Genomic DNA, 22,349 nt, shown 5'->3' on the forward strand with positions numbered 1-22,349 from the left:
TACATAATATTTCAGTTTGCACCGTCACTCAGCTGCCTCTGTTGCTTTTTCAATATTCTTTGTTTAGCTGTTCTAAAACAAGTGCTGTCTATATTGCTTAGTTTCATACAAGAGTTTCAGTACCACAAATTAACCTGAAATAACCTGCATCTGTGCTCCTCCTCACTCCAGGCTTTGTTTTTGCCATTGACAGGAACAGATATAAAAGGAATAAATATAAACCTTGTTTCTAATTGAAAATAGTGTTTTATTAATGTCTTTGTAAAAATTAAGACTGGTGAAAATATCTTTCTTAGAGTTTTCAGTGGAAGGATGGTATACATCAAGGGTACCTAGTGCTATCACCAGCTATGAAATATTTCTTTTGAAGGAGAGATGTTATTGACACCATACAAGTAAGTCTGAGGGAAGCATCGACAAATGGCATCAAGATCAGAAGAAAAATAGCTGCGGCTGTGAAATGAGAAGCACCTACCTAGTTATATGGATAACAATCCTCTGCAGGAATTCCATCTTTAAAATAATAATGTCAACATACATACATAGTTTAATGAACAAACACTCCTTTAATGTTTACACTGGACGAACAGATGAGCATACAAAATTTTTAAATTGTGTTAGATCTTTATAAAGTATTGTGTTTCTTTTTTATTGCTTGAGATGAAAGGCAAAGAAAGCAAGGGACATTGCTTGTAAATCAGAATCGTATTTAAAAGAGCAAGGTTTAAAGTCTCCATAAAGTTCTTGACAAACTATCTACTGATGCATGTTTTCATTTTCCCCCAAATTATCCTCTGCTTTTTTGTCAAAGCCTATAAGGTAGGCATGGAGATTAGAAGAATAATTTGCAGAAACTCACACTTAAATCCTTTCTCCTTTATTCCTAGGCTCCCCAAGGAGAAGCTCCTGTGCTGGAGAGAGGATTTCCGAGAATTTAATTGTGTTCTTTAGCATAAAATCAGACCCGTCTGCAACACTTCAGAACAATTAGCAAATTGTCATCCATTTTCCTCTTCTTCTGCGCCGGCCCCCAGGGAAAAACGGAGAACTGTCACCGTGGTAATTGCGGACATTCTTCTGCCTTTCCCTTTTCCTGCTGACTTCTCATCCCAGCCTCATGCAAATACAGTGTTAGGGTTTATAGAAAAAGAGCAAAATTTAGCCTCAAAGAGCCAAACTTATTTTCCGGTTCCATGGTTTTCTCCCTCTGTATTTCACACGGGAACTGATTTCCATTTCATACCCCAGAGAAGGAGTATTATCATATCATCATGAAGAACTAAATTAGTTCCTATTATCTCTGAGCCAAGAGTCTGAGGTCGTCAATTGGAATTTATCCTTGCTGATCTTAGAGCTTGAGCTGCCCAGGAACAGTGAAGCCAGGCAGCGAACCAAGAGGTACCTCGTGTTTCTCCTGAGAACTGAAAAATGACTATCATTCCGGTTCTGATCAAGAGAAGGGTAATTTCATGCCAAATGACATTAGCAGGCCGATCTGAATCTTTTATAATTAATTATTATTTTCAAGCTCAGATGCACTTGAGACAGGTCAGCACCCCTTACTTTTCAGGGCTTATCATTACCTCTGCTCTAGGTATAAAGGCCTTGTGAGGAGGCAGTAGGGGACTGGAGGCCCAAGCCTCTCCGTGCGGAAGCAACTCAGGAATGATCACCTCCAGGTGTTCCTTTGAGGAGCCTGCTTTTCTTTCCCTACCAATTTCAGTTTCTCTGCCTAGATTCTGCTCGGCCCAGTGGATGAGTCCCAGGGGCCAGAAGAGGTGTTACTTTCAAGCCAGTGAGGTGTGCAGGAACAGTGAACACAGTAGGTTCAGGACTGTTACTGTCCTTAGACAGGATGGCAAGTTGGACAGACTTGAAAGGTTGACCCCTGGCAGATCTGAGACTTTGGATTTTGGAAGGATTTCCTGCCCTTCCCCAAACTGTGCCAGAAGTGTTTGTATAAATAAATGTGGATTATGCTGGACACCTTCTGTGCTTCTGGGAGTCTGAAATTTTGGCATGTGCTAGACAGAGGGTGCCATGTGACCAGCCCCCAGTGAAAGCCTTGAGCACTGAGTCTCTAATGAGTTTCATTGGTAGACAATATTTCACACATGCTGCTAGGGAAACGATGTGAATCATACGTGAGTCTCCTAGGAGAGATCCTCTGGAAGCTTATATCTGCTTTCCTCCCATGTTGTCCCATGTACCTTATCCTTTGCTGATTTTTCTTTGTGTCCTTTCATTGTAATTACAGGGGCTTCCCAGGTGGCCCTAGTGGTAAGGAACCCGCCTGTCAATGCAGGAGACATAAGAGATGCAGGTTTGGCCAGTGGGATCCAGATCTCCTGGAGGAGGGCACGGCAACCCATTCCAGCATTCTTGCCCAGAGAACAGCGTGGACAGAGGAGCCTGGTGGGCTGCAGTCCACAGTGTAAGGTATAGTTCGGGCCGAGGCAGAAAGAGGAAAGACGACCTCAACAGAAGTAGGTTACCTTTATTCAGTCAAGGAGGGGTGACAGTCAGCCTAGTGACCAGGCTGAGCATGGAGAGGGATCAGGGAGGCTCCATATTTATAGGGAGGTTTGTGGAAACGATAAGGGAAACATTAATCAGGTGGGATGTTTTGGGTATTCTTTAGTTGAGATGGCATTTGTAGTTGGGCAGGGGGTGATAAGTCTTCTGAGCAGGTGTAGGGGTGGAAGGTTTCTGGACAGGGGGTGATAAGTCCCAGATAGATGCAACTGGCCTGGAGCGTCAGGGCGGGACCTAAAGTTCTGTTTTGTTTTCTCCTAAGTTAGATGATTCAGTAAGGGGCTTTGAAACTGTTGTTTTCTTTTCTAGGCCTAAAAGACTCCTTCACATAGGGTCACAAAGAGTCAGATAATACTGAAGTGGCTTAATACTCATGCATGTAAATCACAACCATGAACACAACTACTTGCTGAGTCCTGAGACCATGGAAAATAGATGGAGAAACAGTGGAAACAGTGTCAGACTTTATTTTTGGGGGGCTCCAAAATCACTGCAGATGGTGACTGCAGCCATGAAATTAAAAGATGCTTACTCCTTGGAAGAAAAGTTATGACCAACCTAGATAGCATATTCAAAAGCAGAGACATTACTTTGCTGACTAAGGTCCGTCTAGTCAAGGCTATGGTTTTTCCAGTAGTCATGTATGGATGTGTGAGTTGGACTGTGAAGAAGGCTGAGCGCCAAAGATTTGATCCTTTTGCTCTGTGGTGTTGGAGAAGACTCTTGAGAGTCCCTTGGACTGCAAGGAGATCCAACCAGTCCATTCTGAAGGAGATCAGCCCTGGGATTTCTTTGGAAGGAATGATGCTAAAGCTGAAACTCCAGTACTTTGGCCACCTCATGCGAAGAGTTGACTCACTGGAAAAGACTCTGATGCTGGGAGGGATTGGGGGCAGGAGGAGGAGGGGACGACAGAGGATGAGATGGCTGGATGGCATCACTGACTCGATGGACGTGAGTCTGAGTGAACTCCGGGAATTGGTGATGGACTGGGAGGCCTGGCATGCTGCAATTCATGGGGTCGCAAAGAGTCAGACACGACTGAGCGACTGAACTGAACTGAACTGAACTGAGACCTATGAGTCCTCCTGATGAATCAGCAAAACTGAGGGTGATCTTGGGCATTTCTCACCACACAAGGTGTCACCAAAAGGACGCTCTCATACAGAGTGAAGTCAGAAAGAGAAGAACAAATATTGCATATTAACGCATATATGTGGAATCTAGAAAAATGCCACAGATGAAACTATTTGCAAAGCAGAAATTGAGACAGAGATAAAGAGAACTCATGGACATCAAGGTGTAGGTGGAGGGGAGATGAACTGGGAGACAGGGATTGACATATACACTACTATGTATGTAGTAGCGTATGTGTATAAAATAGATAACTATTGAGAACCTACTCAGGGAACTCTACTCACTGCTCTATGGTGACCTAGGTGGGAGGGAATCAAAAAAAGGGGATATATGTATGCATGTATAAGTATGACTGATTTATTTTTGCTGTACAGAAGAAACTAACACAAAGTTGTAAAGCAACTATACCCTGATAAAAATCTTTTAAAAAAGGATGATCACTACCCTTTTCACCTAGACTTTAAAGTCTTAGGACTTCCCTGATGGCTTAGACGGTAAAGCATCTGTCTACAATGCGGGAGACCCAGATTCGATCCCCAGGTCGGGAAGATCCCCTGGAGAAGGGAATGGAAATCCACTCCAGTACTATTGCCTGGAGAATCCCATGGACAGAGGAGCCTGTAGGCTACAGTCCATGGGGTCGCAAAGAGTCGGACACGACTGAGCGACTTCTCTTTACTTAAAGTCTTAAGATATACCTTGTTATCATTTGTTATCACTTAAGATAACCTCTAAAGCAACTCAAATACAATATTATGACTTTTTAGCTCTTCCAGTGTAAACTTGGATATAAGGCATCATTATTGATTCTATATTTAGTTATTTCATAATAGTGTACTGTAGTCTACTCAGATATTGTGGCAGCTTTTGTTTGTAAAGTTATCATATGAAAAAATTATTTTCTCAGTAACCCATTAGTTTCTGGAGTGGTACACAACATGACTTGAGGTTTTGACTTAATTATTTTTCTGGAGAAGAGCGAGTTGAATTTTCTGAAAAATATAAATAAAAATATTTTATCTGAGAAAATATTAGATACCAGAAGCTATAACACTCCAAGGACATTTTGTGTGTGTGTGTGTGTATGTGTGTGTGTGTGTGTGTTGTCTGATGTAAAGAATTATAAGCTTTAGGTGGTTGCATCACATGGTGTCAAAATCCTTCATAAACTCTTTAGATGGCCACAAATATTACTTAAAATTTTGATGAAATTTAAGTTCCTAGGATGAGTGAGGATATCTTAGATTAAGTTAGTTACACAGCAAATGAGAGGCAAAATTGAGAAAATGGTATTTCTCCTAAGAATAGTCTAAAAATTTTTTTTTTCTGCACTCATGAGAATCCTGATTTCATAGCCACAAGAATATCAATGGATTGAAGCAAAGGCTCTTGTGTGTATAAATGCAAATCCTGGACGTCTTGCTAACTCAGTGCCAGAATCAGAGTTTTGTTTCCAGAAAGTTGACTCCTCCAGATTCAGAGTGGATTATCTCTGCTACATGTAAGCAACATTATGCTTTAACCCTCTTTTGAACAGAATCATCTAGCTCACTAACTAGAATCAATGTGGTCACAGACTTGGAATTTGGAGCCAGATACCAAATCTGCTTGGGGTTCCCAGGTGGCGCTAGTGGTGAAGGACCCGCCTGCCAATGTGGGAGTTATAAGATGTGGGTTTGATCCCCGGGTAGGGAAGATCCCCTGGATGAGAGCATGACAACCCATTTGATATGCTGTGACTGAGGTCATATTGCTTATGACACTACCTAATGCGCAAGGGTCAAATGAGAAACCAATATGTAATGTGTAAGTCCCATTCAAAATTTTTTAATAATAAAAACTTTCAAACTGAAGATAGTTCTTAGACCTTTCAGTTGAAAAGACCAAATATCTGATGGAGACATACAGTAAATTTTGGCAGGAGGTTAGAAGACACTTTGCTTTCCTCAAGGCCGCAATTAGCCCCTAGAGTGTTACCTTGGAATACACTGCTCTTTCACGTGTTTGTTTTGTTTTTTTTTACTTTGAAGTTACATTTCAGGCATCAGTGATTTTCCAAGATATTAAAGTGTAGGCTTGGCAATAACGGTTCCCCAGGCCAGCAGAGCCCTGCCTCCCAGCATCAATCACATGAGAAGTTTATTGGCACCAAGACCCTTTCTCATAATGAAACACCCAAGAGAAAATGCTTCTTAATGAATTTGGGCCAGAGCTGTCATTTAATTTTGAAGCAAACAAACAATTTCAGTAGCCTCGTTATATGTAATTATCCATTTTGAAGCTACAGTATTAAGACCTACCATTGGGCATACCCCAACATATGGATTTGCTAGCCTCTGAGACCTTGGAAATTTTAATATCCAGCCATTACCTGCTCTTGTTAGAGAGTCCTCAAGATCAGACTTGTTGTTTAACTCATTACGAAGCTGTCGAACTCTTTTTCTGAATTAAAACTAAAACAAATATTTAAAGTTTAAAGACTGTCTTTCTTTTTTTAGATATAGAGGGATCATAATTTAATTAGAACATTTTAAAATGTGCATAAAAGCATATGAATTGTGCTGCTTGTCTATAAATTTTCATTTTTGTCTTTAATTTTTAAAAATTGAAACATAGTTGATTTAAAATGTGTTAGTTGATTCAGATATCTATATTTCAGATTCCCTTCCTGTACCGGTTATTACAAAATATTGACTACAATTCCCTGTGCTATACAGTAAGTCCTTGTGGGTTTATTTTATATATAGTAGTGTGTGTACGATAATCCCAAACCCCTACTTTATCCCTCCTCCTCTTTCCTTTTTGATAACCATCAGTTCAGTCAGTTCAGTCGCTCAGTCATGTCTGACTCTCTGCGATCCCATGGACTACAGCATGCCAGGCTTTTCTGCCCATCACCAGCTCCTAGAGCTTGCTCAAACTCATGTCCATTGAGTCGGTGATGCCATCCAACCATCTCATCCTCTGTCATCCCCTTCTCCTCCCACCTTCAATCTTTCCCAGCATCAGAGTCTTTTCAAATGAGTCAATTCTTTGCATCGGGTGGCCACAGTATTGGAGTTTCAGCTTCAGCATCAATCCTTCCAATGATTACTCAGGACTGATCTCCTTTAGGATTGACTGGTTGGATCTCCTTGCAGTCCAAGGGACTCTCAAGAGTCTTGTCCAACACCACAGTTCAAAACCATCAATTCGTCGGTGCTCAGCTTTCTTTATAGTCCAACTCTCACATCCATAAATGACTACAAGAGAAACCATACCTTTGCAAAGTAATGTCTCTACTTTTTAATATGCTGTCTAGTTGGTCATAGTTTTTCTTTGAAAGAGCAAGTGTCTCTTAGTTTCATGGCTGCTGTCAACATCTGCAGTGATTTTGGAGCCCAAGAAAAGAAAGTGTCACTGTTTCCATTGTTTCCCCATCTATTTGCCATGAAGTGATGGGACCGGATGCCATGATCTTAGTTTTCTGAGTGTTGAGTTTTAAGCTAGCTTTTTTCACTCTCCTCTTTCACTTTCATGAACAGGCTCTTCAGTTCCTCTTCACTTTCTGCCATAAGACTGGTGTCATCTACATATCTGAGGTTGTTGATATTTCTCCCAGCAATCTCAATTCCAGCTTGTGCTTCTTCCAGCTTTATCTGTAAGTTTGCCATAGGCTTAATAACCATAAGTTTGCCTTCTATGTCTGTGGCTCTATTTCAGTTTTGTAAATAAGTTCATTTGTATCCTTTTTTAAGATTCTGCATATAAGTGATATCATATGATATCTAAAACTCTCTCTCTATTTGCCACTCCAAATGAACATTCTATGTAACTTAACTAGAAAAGAGAGATGAAGTGTGCATATATCCAACTCAAATACTCCCACATAAATAAATATTCAGTGTCAGAAAGTGTGCTGAGAACTTAAAGTGATATAACAATGAATATTAGTCAGCTTCTGTTCTCAAGTACCTGTAGATAGTGGCTGAGGAACGCAAAAATGAAACATAGGGTGAAACATATATCTAAAGCAAGAGAGAAAATTATAGCTTTAGAGTTGTAACTAGTTTTATAGGAGTTCAAAGAAACAGAAATTCTCATCAATTTGGAGATGAAGGAAAGGGGATGGGTAGTCAATGGAAAATGTGAGATGAAGCTGAGGGAAAACAAAGATTTGTAAAGTCAAAAGAGACTTTCAGAAATAGACTAGAATGAGCATGGAGGCTGGGAACTATGACGTGGAACTCATAGCAGCTCATTTTGGATGAACCACGTGAATTGAAGAACTGAATGAAAAAAAGATGGGAAAGAGGGGCTTCCTCACACTGAAAGCACCAAGCTCAAAGCAGAGGAAGGTGCATTTACTCTAGTATCCAAAAGGGATTTGGGGATGTTGTTTGAGAAAAATAATTACAGGTAATAAAGTGATCAGAGTTGCTTTTAGAAAGATTAATTTGAAATTGGAATCACTGGAGAGTGAGAAGTCAACCGTAAAAGTCAAGGTAAAACCTAATGAAAGTCTGAACTTCGTATCTGAAAGTAGAGTTGGGAAAGAGAGAATTCCATTACATGACCGGAAACACAATTACTAAAGGAATCTAATATTTGTCAAATTGGATGTGGACATTGAGGATAAGAAAGGAATCAAAGAGAATTCAAGATTTTATTTCATACATAACCAACTATAAGGGAAGAAAGCAAAAAAACACATAGAGGCTAAATAACATGATACTAAACAATAAATGGGTCACTGAATAGTCAAAGAGGAAACCCAAAAATACCTGGGAACAATGAAGCAGAAACAATGATTCAGAAGCTATGGGACACAGCAAAAGCAGCTCTAAGAAGGAATTCTGTAGTGATACAAGCCTGAGCTAGGAAGCAAGAAGAAACACACAGCTAATGAAACCAGAAAGAGAAAAACAAAGCCTAGAGTTTGTAGAGGAAAGAAATATTAAAAATCAGAGTGGAAATAAATAGAGACCAAAAAACAATAGAAGTGATCCATGAAACTAAGGGATGGCTCTCTGAAAGAATAAAATTGATAAATCTTTAACCAGATTCAGAGAGAGAGAGCTCAAATAAATCAAATGAGAAATGAAAGAAGAGCAGTTACATGTGATACCAGAGAAACACAAAGGATCATAAGAAATTAATATGAGTAATGGTATTATCAATAAAATGGACAAACTAGATGAGTAAAATTCTAGAGATAGTTTTTCAAGATTGAATCAGGAAGAAGCAGAAACTATGAACAGATGGTTTTCCAGTAATCAACTTAAAGTAATAAAAAAAATTCCCAACAGATGCAAATACAGTACCAGAAAGTTTCACAGAGGAATTCTACCAAACATTTCAAGAAGAGTTAACACCTATCCTTCTCAAGTTATTCCAGAAATATTCAAAGTTATTCCATAAAGCCAGCATCCATTAAGTCTCATCCTGACACCAAATCAGACAAATTGTATCACACAAGAAAGAAAGCTTTAGACTAATAACATCAAGGAGATTAGATGCAATAATCCTTAACAAAATGGTAGTGAACTGGATTCAACAATAAATTAAAAGGGCTATACACTATGATCAAGTGGGGTTGACCCCAGGGCTGCAAGGATTGTTCGGTATCTGTAAATTTATCAATATAATACACCATATACATGATATAAAGACTAGAAAGAAATAAAAATTTTATGATTATCTCAATAGATGCAGAAAGAAACATTCGATAAAATTCAACTTTCATTTACGATAAAGACTCTCAACAAAGTGGGTAGAGAGAGAACATATCTTAGCATACTAAAAAGCATATATGATCTACTCACAGCCACCACCATACTCTATGGTGAAAAGCTGAAAGCATTCCCTCTAATATTAGGAATAAAACAAAAATGTCTACTTTCACCACTTTTATTCAACATAGTACTGAAAGTCCTAGCCAAAGACAAAAATAAATAAATAAGTAAAAGTAATTCAAATTGAAAAGGAAGAAGTAAAATTGTCACCGATTGCAGAAGACTTGATACTCTATATAGAAAACCCTGTGGACTCCACCAAAATAGCATTAGCACTCCTCCAGGAATTCAGTAAAGTCACACAATACAGAAATCTGCTGTGTTTCATACATTATAATGATCTACTAGAAATATGAATTAAGAAAAAAATCCTCTTTACATGTGCATTAAAAAGAAAAAACATATACTTAGGAAAAAATCTAAGCAAGGAAGCCAAAGACTCATGCTCTGAAAGAAACGGAAGATGACACAAACAAATGGAAAGACTTACAGTGATTATGCACCGAAAAATTAATACTGTTAAAACGAACTACCCAATGGAGTGTACAGATTCAGTGCAAAGCTTACCAAAATACTAAAGGTATTTTTCACAGAACTAGAACAAGTAATTCTAAAATTTTTACAGAAACACAAAAGACCCCAAATAGCCAAAGTAATCTTGAGAAAGAAGAACAAAGTTTGAAGTGTGACACTCGGTGATTTCAAAGTAATCGAAATAGTATATTATTGGAAGACAAAAATAGATCAATGGAACAGAATTCTTTAAAAGAAAGTTTATTGTAAAAAGAAAATTAGCTTTGGGGTAAAATCTATCTGCTTAGAAACAGACGAGACTCCAGTCACATTCTCTGGTGCATAGAACAACCCCACTATTTACGAAACATACATTTAAAGAATTAAAAGAGAGAAATAAGTAGCCAGTGTATCAAATGAATAATATTTCTGTGTTATAAGTTCAAAGAAGAGGAATTTTGTTTGCTCACGTGTTGGGAAACGTTATGTAAATGTTCATCTGAATCTTCTGGTCTTATCAAATCTCAAATCTCCTCCTGCTTAAGTTTCCTCATCTGAAAAACAGGAATTAACAATAACACTGCTCTCTCTTAGAGCAGTGTTAAAACTTAGAACTTTGTCTGGCAGAGATAATTCATTACCATCATTAAATTTGTTGTGAAACACAAAAGTGAACATATGAGTGTTAAAGGTGTAACATTCCCTGGTGTCTAAAAGTGAGGTGGTGTTCCTAAACTCCTTGGGCTTTTGTTAGGCATCTTTGATCGCCAAGAGCTGTGTATAAGCCTGTCAGGCGTGAGCAAACACGGTGGGTATTTGGAGTGCTGTATCTCCTTTGTTCCTCTGTGCAGTTGCAACTACAGTTTTTTGTTTTTGGTTTGCTTGTTGGTTTTTTCCCCCCTGATTTTGCTTTGGGATCTGTTATATCCAGGAGGAAGCAGAAAACTGAGTACAATTCAAATAGACTTCGAGTTGGGTTAAAGCATGAAGGGACAAAAGTACCCTTCTGACAGTAATACAAGGCGATGTGAATTTTTGCTTGAATTTTCTCTCTCTGCTCTCAGACAGGGATAAAACTTCAAAGGACATCTTTCATCCAGGGCATGATAGCTGTTCTCCAAAGATGAGCTATTTGTGTGACATCTCTTTCCAGTTGTCACTTTCCTTTGTATCAGCTTGGCACAAACTGACAGAATCACTTACACCATCCAATACAAACATTCACACATTGAATTAGGTAACTTTAAGGTGTCTTCCAATGCTAAGATTCTGATTTCAGCCAACAAAGGGAATGTTGAGAAAAAGTCTATTAAGTTTTATGTTTCTGCGATTCTAATTGGGGTCATTTTACAGACAATTGTAATTACTGTCACAACCAGGAAAACAGCCAGCTGGTAAAGAATCCACCTGCAATGTGGGAGACACTGGTTCAACTCCTGGGCTGGGAAGATCCACTGGAGAAGGGATAGTCTACCCATAAACTGTATTGTCCATGGGGTCACAAAGAGTTAGACATGACTAAGTGACTTCCACTTCACTTCGACTTCTTATCAGTAACACTGATGCTGGAGAGTCATGGAGCAAAGCTTTCAAAGATCTGTAAGGAAAAAAATCTTTATATCCATTAATGATGGGGTCTAATATTCTGAGGAAGCACTAAGCATTTTCTTTTTGTTTTAATGCCTTTTCTAAATGTTAGAGCAATATTTGATGCTTGGAGGAGAAAGATTTTTGCAGAGCAGTTGATTATTTTGAGGATTTAGGTACAAAATATAAGTACAACTGGATATATATGTATTAATGTATATGTGTGTGTAAGTGAAAGTGTTAGTTGCTCAGTCATGTCTGATTCTTTGTGACCCCATGGACTGTAGCCCACCAGGTTCCTCTATCCATGAAATTCTCCAGGCAGGAGTACTGGAATGGGTAGCCACTCTATGTGTATATATATATACATATATATATGTATATTATACATATATATTAGCTTTAAGAGGAACAACAGCAAAAATACATCTATTGATAGTCATTAACTCTCTTAAAATGAGAATGATGATCAGTTGTTGTTCCTCAATGAGTTCAGGGCAAGAGGAAATGAATATTAACAAACTGTTGGAGATTTCAATTTAGTATCTGAAAAAGAAATTTCTGAAAACATCATGACATTGAAGTGAGTGCCATTGTTGAGATAATTTTCCACAGAGCTCATCTGGAATTGAAATAGATGTCCTGCTGATTGTATGCTTCCTGCATGACCAGATGACAATTTAGAGGATGAACTCATAGTTCTTTCCACAATTTAAGATTTATTCAAATACCTGTCAACTACCAAATTGAAACCACTGTTACAAATCTTTTGCAAATTGAGGCATATATAACAGAAATAAGAAAAACACAGTTTAGGTTAAACATAATGTCACATGCAAATATGCCATAATTTTTGATGGTTTACCCCTATTTCCAAATGTCACCATATCAGTATCAAAAACACAGATATATTTATATCAAAGCTTGCTGTCATTTGGTCCTATGCTATTTTTTTTTTCACTACTTAACTAGGTGATCCATAAACAGGGCTTCCCAGGCGGCACAGTAGTAAAGAATCCACTTGCCAATGCAGGAGATCCAAGCAGCGCAGGTTAAATCCCTGGGTCAGGAAGATTCCCTCGAGTAAGAAATTGCAACCTGCTCCAGATTTCTTGCCTGGAAAAATTCCATGGACAGAGGAGCCTGGTGGGCTCCAGTCCATGGGATTGCAAAGAATCAGGCATGACTGAGCGATTGAGCACACAATCCACTCTATACGCTGGGTACTTGATATTGGAAATAGAGCACTGAAAAAAAAATTCAATAGCCTTACCTGTAGGGAGCTTACGGTTTAGTGAAAGGCTGAGGCTAACAAACTGTGTATGCAATGTGTTTTTCCTAGATATACATACATACCTATAAGAAAGTTTAATTTACAGATTAGGCACTGTAAAGAGATGAATAACAATAATAAAATAGAACAATATACAGTAATAAAAGTTGTGTGAATATGGTTCTTTCTCTCTCTCAAGATGTCATTGCACAACGTAATGCCTTTTTCCGCTTAACTAAGCACTTATTAAGCACTGTGACTGTTACATTGGCAGTTTGAGGTGCAACAGCAAGGCTAGCACAAATTTCTTTGTCCTTCTTCACAATTCCATGGATAGAAGGCTTCTTACTGTAGATCTCAGCAGTCTCAGCATACATTTTTTTCTTTGTTCAATTGAGAACTCCCTCTTTTTTCCACCTAAGGAAGCACATAGCTTCTCTTGGGATTATCTAAATTGCCAGCATCACTGCTCATGTGCTGTGGGGCCATTATTGGGTAAAATAAGGGTCAATTTCACAGGAGCACTGTGACACTGACACTTTGACAGTTGATCTGATAATCAAGACGGCAACTGAGTGTATTAGCGGCTCAGTCGTGTCTGACTCTATGTGACCCCACGGACTGTAGCCCACCAGGCTCCTCTGTCCATGGGAGTCTCCAGAAAATATCGGAGCGGGTTGCCATTCCATTCTCTAGGGGATCTTCCTGACCCAGGGATTGAATCCAAGTCTCCTGCATTGCAGGCAGATTCTTTACTGTCTGAGCCACCAGGGAAGCTGAGATGATGACTAAGTGATTAATACCCTGAATATGGGATGACTCGTGTTCCAGGTGGGCAGGAAGGTTTATCATGCTACTCAGAATGGTGCACAGTTTAAAATTTTATGAATTGTTTATGGAATTTTCCATTTACTTTTGGACTGTGGTTGACCATGATAACTGAAATCACATAAAACAAAACCACAGAAAAGAGAAACTATTGCAACCAGGAGTGTAACATTGCCGATAATGGAGATGGGGAAGATTGTAAGGGGAATGCACTTAGGAGGAAAATCTCAAGGGTAGTTTTGGACATTTTAAACTGAAGAGACCTACACAAGGACGAAAGCAGTTCAGGGAGAGGAGCAGAATTTTGGGTCCATGGATGACATTTAAAACTGTGACATTAAATGAGATGAAATTACCTATATGGTAAGTAGAAAATAGCCAGTTCCCTGGGGGCATTAATACATTAAGAGATCAGAGAGATGATGAAGAAGTGTGAGCCAGGGAGATAGGACAAAAAGCTAAAGTGTGCCAACAGGGAAGGGGAGAAGTGATTGCCTACAGCAAATGCTGCTCCTTGGTCAGGTTTGACAAGGATGACAAATTAATCATTGGATTTAGCACATGGTAGGAAATTGGTGACTTTGCTAAAACAGCTTTGGTAGACTAGTAAGGATTGAAGACCAATTAGAAACTATTTTAAAGGGATTTTAAATATGAAACTCCATGACTAGTTACAATATATTAACTCAAAATCATTTAAAAAGTGTCAGAAGGTAGGCTACAAAATATTGTAAGCGGGAAAATAAACAACCACTGTAAGTGATAAATATTAATTAATAGTCATCCACCAGCGAGGAACAGGCTGAGAAAAGAGATGAAGTATATATGAAACTGCTGACTGGGAAAACAAGACAAAATTGTAACTAGTAGAATTCACACTGTTGACATATGTTGGTCAAAGAGTTCTGTTTATATTCTTTGGGATGAAGCAGGGTCTAATATTAGCATGAGGGGGGAGTGTGGAGGAAAATTAATCTACTGAGATTGGCTTGAAGCAGCATTTAAAATTTTTCCCAGATTGAGTTGTGTTTGAAAGTTGAGATTATAGCCAGCAAAGAGTTATATTGACATCTTTGCATACTTTTAGAAAATACTGAGAACCCTATTATATATAAAACAGATAACTAATAAGAATCTACTATATAGCACAGAGAATGCTACTCAATACTCTGTGATAACCCCTATGGGAAAAGAATATTAAAAAGAGTGGATATATGTGTTTGTATAACTGATTCACTTTTCTGTACAGCAGAAATGTACATAACAGTGTAAGCCAACTATACTCCAATAAAAATTAATTTTAAAAAGCGATAAATAAAACAGTCACAGAGAAAAACACTGGGAGGGGAGTTTGGGGGAGAAAGGATACATGTATATGTATGGCTGAGTCCCTTTATTGTTTACCTGAAACTATCACAATATTGTTAATTGGTTATAACCCAAAACAAGATGAAAAGTTTTAAACTTAGAAAACATAAATATAAAACACTGAGAAAACCCTCTTAATATTCAGGACAATGTACATGTCCTATAACAATATTTATGAGCAATTTATAAAATTATGTTCTACTTAAACTTGGCAAAAATAAAAATTAACAGTGTTCAAAAGACAAAATCAAATTAACTAACATTTACTGAGTATCTGCTATTATGAAAAGCAATGTGATTATGTCTTGGAGTACAAAAATCAAATGGAAGTCCCATATTTTGCCTTTAGTGAACTTAAAGTTTATTTGAAAAGGAAAAGGGGGAAAGCTAAATGACTCTATGTGATTTAAAAATTAGAGAAAGAGAAAAATCTAATAGCTATCATAAGGTAGAATATTGTTAATAATATAATTGAGGAGGCTTTCATTATTATAGAATACTTCAAAAAGGCAGTGATTGACTCAATTTAGTAGGTTTTGTGAAACAGGTCAAAGTTTGCTCTGTTATTAAACACAGTTACCCTCTTGATACTCAACATTAACTAGGGAAAACACATGAAGAAAAAATTTCAATAGAACTGCTAACTGATCATATAGAGGCATATGATTAGAGCTGTATAGCAAGTAACTTTATTAAAAAGATTCAGGATTGGTTTCATAGAGCCAGAGCTTTGAACTGAGTTTTGAAAAACAGATAACATCTAGAAAGGTAAACCAGAGAATGTGAAAAAGAACAGAGACAAAAACAGCCCCAAGTCTTTCTACTGGACTCTACACAAAAGAGAGAATTTGTATAGAATAATTCTTCATTGGAAGAATGTGATAAATAAATGTAGAATCTTTTATGATGGTGCTGTTAGTAATAAACCAGAGAGAAGATATTTAGAGCATTAAATTAGCAGTATTTGTCTTTAATCAAATATAGCACAGATTCCAAATATATTGGTGAGTGATACGTTTGACAGCTTCAATAAAGATATCTGCTGCTGCTGCTGCTAAGTTGCTTCAGTCGTGTCTGACTCTGTGCAACCCCATGGACTGCAGCCCACCAGGCTCCTCCATCCCTGGGATTCTCCAGGCAATAACACTGGAGTGGGTTGCCATTTCCTTCTCCAATGCATGAAAATGAAAAGTGAAAGTGAAGTTGCTCAGTGGTATCCGACCCTCAGCGACCCCATGGACTGCAGCCTTCCAGGCTCCTCCATCCATGGGATTTTCCAGGCAAGAGTACTGGAGTGGGATGCCATTGCGTTCTCCATATACATAGATACAAAAAATTTAAAACCAGTCAAGGGCTGTCTCCCATATACTAGATGACATCTTACTTAAATTACAAATATATTTGGGAACTAATAACTATGTCTGCATTGCTACATTTGCAAACTAATGTTACTGAAAGTATAATTTTTAAAAAGTTCAAATCATGAATCGCCTAAATATATAGTAAGAACACATCATGTATACTTAAGTCATTGATGAGGGAACCCCTAGAACAATTAAGCTACTTCAAAAAGTATAAAATAGCTAGTGAAAAGTTGTTATAAAGCACAGGAAATTCAGGGTATGTTTGATAGTTGATCTAGTAATTGGTGGCCAACAGTCAGACACGACTGAGCAACTCCACTTTCACTTTTCACTTTCATGCATTGGAGAAGGCAATGGCAACCCTCTCCAGTGTTCTTGCCTGGAGAATCCCAGGGATGGGGGAGCCTGGTGGGCTGCCGTCTATGGGGTCACACAGAGTCGGACACGACTGAAGTGACTTAGCAGCAGCAGCTGATAATCGAAATGGTGTACAGTTTAAAATTTATGAATTGTTTATCTCTGGAATTTTCCATTTATTTTTGGACTATGGTGGCCCCTGGTGCTCCGTGATGACTTAGAGGGATAGAATGGAGTTGTGAGAGACAGGTCCAAGAGGGAGGGGATGCATGTAAACACACAGCTGATACACTTCATTGTAGAGCAGAAACTAAAACAATATTGTGAAACAATTATACCCCAATTAAAAGGCAAAAGCATCCAAAATATTTATATGATCAACTAAGAACGGTATGTTGAAATGGAAGTTAGACGCAAAACTGGTTAATGTCTTACAGGACAATAAAACAGTAAACTTTTCTAACAGTTAGCAGTCATTTGCATCCCTAACAGAAGCTCTCTGACAACAACGGGCACAATTGCTGACTAAAATCTTGTAAAACATATAATTGCATAAAAATGATCTTGAGTTAAGTAGTGAGTCAACTTAAGTATACCATGGTGGTGGTGGCTTAGTTGATCAGTCGTGTCTGACTCTTGCAGCCCCATGGACTGTAACCTGCCAGGCTCCTCTGTTCATGGGATTTTCCAAACAAGAATACTGGAGCAGGTTGCCATTTCCTTCTCCATAAGCATATCATATAGAGAAGCAATTTGGGGATAAGTCTATTAGACAATTTCCAGTGTGATATTGAAAAGGCATGCTCTTCTGTTATTTACAAATATAAGGGTAGTTTTTTTTTTTTTAACAAAATTTCCTTATGATCCTAAATAACCATCAGAAGTTATATTGTTTATCATGAAAGTTTGGTCTCATGTTTCATCTGTACAGATTTAGATAGAGACTTTAAGTAACATATGTACATGTCCTTTCTAAATGGTCTTCTAATCTAGTTACACAAAGGTATACAAAAACTACTAACCTCACAGAATTCAAATGTGTGGAGATTTCATGAAGAATATAAGAATGAACTTTTAAAAGCTTCCATTATTTACCCTTCTTTTTCAGTATATGACTCAAAAAAAAAAAAAAAGGTTAATCTCCACCAAATCTTGCTTGCAGTACATGTAATGTTGGTTAATTCCTTTCTCCTTGTGGTTTTCAAAATCTGCTGAGAGCTTAGTGTTCTATAATGACCTAGAAGGGTGGTATGTGAGGCTGGAGGGAGGCTCAGGAGGAAGGAGATATGTGTATATATATGTGTACATAGACCTGATTTACATTGATGTACAGCAGAAACTAACACAACACTGTAAAGCAATTATACTGCAATTAAAAAAATCTATTGAGGTTCCTGAACTATCATAAAATGACCTTCCTTAATATCTGTAAGGCAAAGACCCTATTTTTTAGTCCCTGGACGGGCTGTATAGACATTGGTCACATATAAGCTATGACACTTTTTACTTAATTGTGGGTCATACTCACTTTTAATGTGTCATTACTTACTTTTAATGGTCATTCATACTTTTAATGTGTGAACAAATAAGATTTAGTCTGAAACATGACATTCTAGTCGTGTCTTTGACTGTACAACTGATTTGCTTAATTATATTTTGGTTAAAAAAAAAGAGAACAGAACCTCAATAGATCTATGTAAATAATTGTATTGCCATGAACAATAGAGATTCAGTATCTGCTCCTGTGCACTGAAAGGTCAGTGAGAAAAAGAGAACATTAAAAAAAATATCATTTCAATTTGCAAAAACATTAAATAGAAATGGTTGCTCATATAGCCATCAGAAAACAGTACATTGAACAATATTATATATACAATATTACATATACAAGATATTATATATATAATACTATATATATAACCTATTTTTTAAATGAATAACCACAATTAAATTTTCCTCATCAGTTCATTCAGTCCTAATCAACTTTCCCCATTGGATCTTTATCAGCAGCCTGCTTCTATAACGTATGCTTCTTGGTGAAAAAGAGCTCTTGAAATCTTGAATGAATCTGTCCCCTGTCTAAATGATGGCTTAGAAGCCTTTGCTCAAAAGCCTTTCCCTTGGAGTGTCACTAGTACGGTCTTTCTCTGAGGCACTAAGAACATGCTTCTTTTTTGAAGACCACGCTTCTCTTTTGAAGACCACGTTTCTAGACTGTAGCTTATAATGAGACTTTGGACAAACATGAGAGAAAAGTATAAACCATCTGTTGATGACAAGACTAAAAACACTGATTAATTTATTAGCTGTGTTTGTGTGTGTGTGTGTGTGTGTGTGTGTGCACACGTGCACATGCTCACTTGTGTCTGACTCTTTGTGATCCCATGGACTGTAGCCCGTCGAGCTCCATTGGCCATGGGATTGTCCAGGCAAGAATATTGGAGTGGGTTGCCATTTTCTACTCCAGGAGATCTTATCCACCCAGGGATCAAACTGCCTTGTGTCTCTTGCATTGGCAGGCAGATTCTTTACCACCAGCACCACTAGGGTAGACCCAATTTATCAAAGTAGAGATTCAATAGGAATAACAGTCTCTGTTGGGTCATAATACATAAGTGATATATTAAAGATGGATTTAATCCAATTTTCCCCTGTGGGTCAGACATACTATGAACAAGAAGGGCCTTGCCTCAATCCTGGAGCCTTCCAATTCTCTCTGGGATGTGGATAACCCTTAACACATATTTGTATTAATAATAGTTTCCTGTACAAAACTAACTTAGGGAAAGTCTAGTTTCTCCAGATTTGACATCTCTTCTCAAGCAGCTCTTATAATAGTGTTTAGCTAATTAAGAAATGCTGAGAACATCAAACAACCTAATTATTACTGGTATTCCGTCTTTAATAAGATGAAATTTGAATCTGTAGGTACCCAGGACCTCTGAAAAACTCCTCACATTATTTACATGTTAAAGATATCTGAAAACAATTTTTCTGAATCTAGGAACTTATTTTAGAAGAGCAAAATCAAAAGAATTATCAGAGGAGATTAGACACAGAATTGAGAGGAACAGAAGTGCCTAAAAAAATGATTGTAATCTGACTACCTAGCAAATACAATGTCAAAAAAATATTTTAAAACATATAGCAACCGGTAACCTAACTGTAAGATCCCCTCTCAGAAGTAACTCTTTTTCTTTGGGTTTTTTTTTTTTTTTTCAATAATCAAGGGCATCATGAAGACAGAAGAACAAAGCAAAAATTTATTCTGATGACATACAGAGTCTCTGCTGTCTAAAAATTACACAGAACATAAAGAGTAACCTTTTATTATTTCTTATTAAGAGGAACTCAATTCTTTGAGATCAATTTTAGCAGAGAGAAAATCCAGATTCTGACATTGCATTAATATAATCTTTGACAGTAAAGAACTCGCAAGCCTTCTTTTCCACTTGTGAACAAACCCACTGAAACTGCCGACACATTGCATTGTTTCTTTTTAGAGGCATCCTTTAGGGTATTACGATCCAAGTCAAAGAAAATTCACTTTCCTTAACTTGATACAGTCTTTCGAATTTTGTCATCCACTATTTTCTTTTATATTCTAAAATGACCTGACACTTTATTTTAAGGTAAAACTATTCTCTAGTTCCTTCTAAAAATATAAAAACACATTCCATTGCTTTATATACACAAGGTATATTTATTTTCTGTTATTTTTCTGCATAGAGTCTCATCCATACATGTTAATTACCACTTTTAACCAAAGTACCAAGTTCTGCTTCACAGCAAAAAATAAGAGGTAGATAATTGGAAACTGTCTGATATAAGCATTTTGGCAGACCAGAGAAGTTTGTGAACACACATATACAATGTCTAAAATCACTTTCTTTTACAATTTTATAGTGGTAAGAATAAAGATGTTAACTAACACATCTCAAAGGTATAGACATTATAATATTTAAAAATAAAACTTCTCTTGATGATCAAATTTTTAGTGTTATAATCTTATAATCTACACATACAAATAAAAGTTCTATTAATTAATTCTGATATTAGTCAAAATCTTAAATTTAACTAAGCTCTTGGAAATTCTGTTTATGTTGAGCAAAAAAAAAAAAATGAAAAACCTGACAATAATTTGTTTTTTTGTGTGTTTATTTATTTATTTTTCCATTTTAAAAAAACTAAGTTATAGTTGATAGATTTCTGGTGTATAACATAGTGATTCACAATTTTTAGAGGTTGTATTCCATTTATAGTTATTAGAAATGTTGGCTATATTCTTTGTGTTGTACAGTATATCTTTGTATTGGGTAAATAATCATTATTTATATTTAAATGTTGGGTAAAATTATAATTCAATTAATGAACACATAATTTTATATTTTAAAAATTAATATAAAAGAATATTAGTTAATCAGGGCAATAAACCAGTATAAATTTTAGGACATTCATAATAGCAGTCTCTTTGTGAGAAAACAAACCAAAACCTAAAAAAATTTATTTTCTTATACTTTACTCTGACAAAATACAAGAAAAATACATATAACTGTTTCTAAACCCCCAAATATCCAACCAATTTCATTTTCCCAAGGGTTCATTTTGAGCATATGAACTTAAAGTTTTATATAAAATATTTGAGTAAAGTTTTTTTCTGAGATAAGTTTTATTTTTCCCTTTGGAAGCCTGGGATTCCTCATTTGAACCACAGGCGACAGAAGATTATTTGAGTAACTATTTTCTCAGTTCTCTCAAGGACAGTTTTAGCTAGTACCACTGTAGAATGCATCAGAAAGAAGTTAATAAATTACATGCAAAGGATGCCTACGAGAATCAGGATTTAGTCTCTGGTGGAGAGGAAGGACCCAGTAAGAGCATATACTTTTCCTCCTGAGAACTCTTACAGTTTAAAATATTCAGATAAACTTTATGTTTTCTTTGCACAACGCAATGACACTTAAATGAAAAATAGAGTACATTGTCACTTATAATTCCAAACAAAAGAGAACTGCCAGGCAGGGCCACACAGGAGGTTGTACCTGGGGACATGTGCCAGCAGGCTATATGGGGAAGAATATGGCAAGCTTGGTGGGGTTGCATGGGTTTCACAGACTCCTTGTGGGTTGGCTAATGTGAATAATTTTGGCAGCCTTTAGTACTTAGAAGTTGTCCCTAGTTTTCTGGTACTTGGCCCCAGAGTGATTAGGAGAGATGTATAGTAACCTGGAGTTTGAAAGCCCCATAAGGGAAGTGGTCACTGTACAATCAGCTGCTCAAAGAGGGTGAACTGACTGGCTTCTAGCCAGGGCCTCAAAACTGAAATAAGGTAGCATTTAAAAAATAAAAACAAATATTATACTTCATTTGTTTCTGTAATCCAATCAGAACCAGATTTTTTAATATCATTTATAATCCTGCTTGGGCTTTCCAGATGGTGCTAGTGGTAAAGATCCTGCCTGACGATGTAGGAGACATAAGAGACACAGGTTTGATCACTGGGTTGGGAAGATCCCCTGGAGGAGGAAATAGCAACCCTCTCTAGTATTCTTGTCTGGAGAATCCACATGGACAGAAAGGAGACTGGTGGGCCACAGTTCGTAGGGTTGCAGA

Source organism: Capra hircus, chromosome 17 (genome assembly GCF_001704415.2).
Source record: "Capra hircus breed San Clemente chromosome 17, ASM170441v1, whole genome shotgun sequence".
Lineage (NCBI taxonomy): Eukaryota > Metazoa > Chordata > Mammalia > Artiodactyla > Bovidae > Capra > Capra hircus.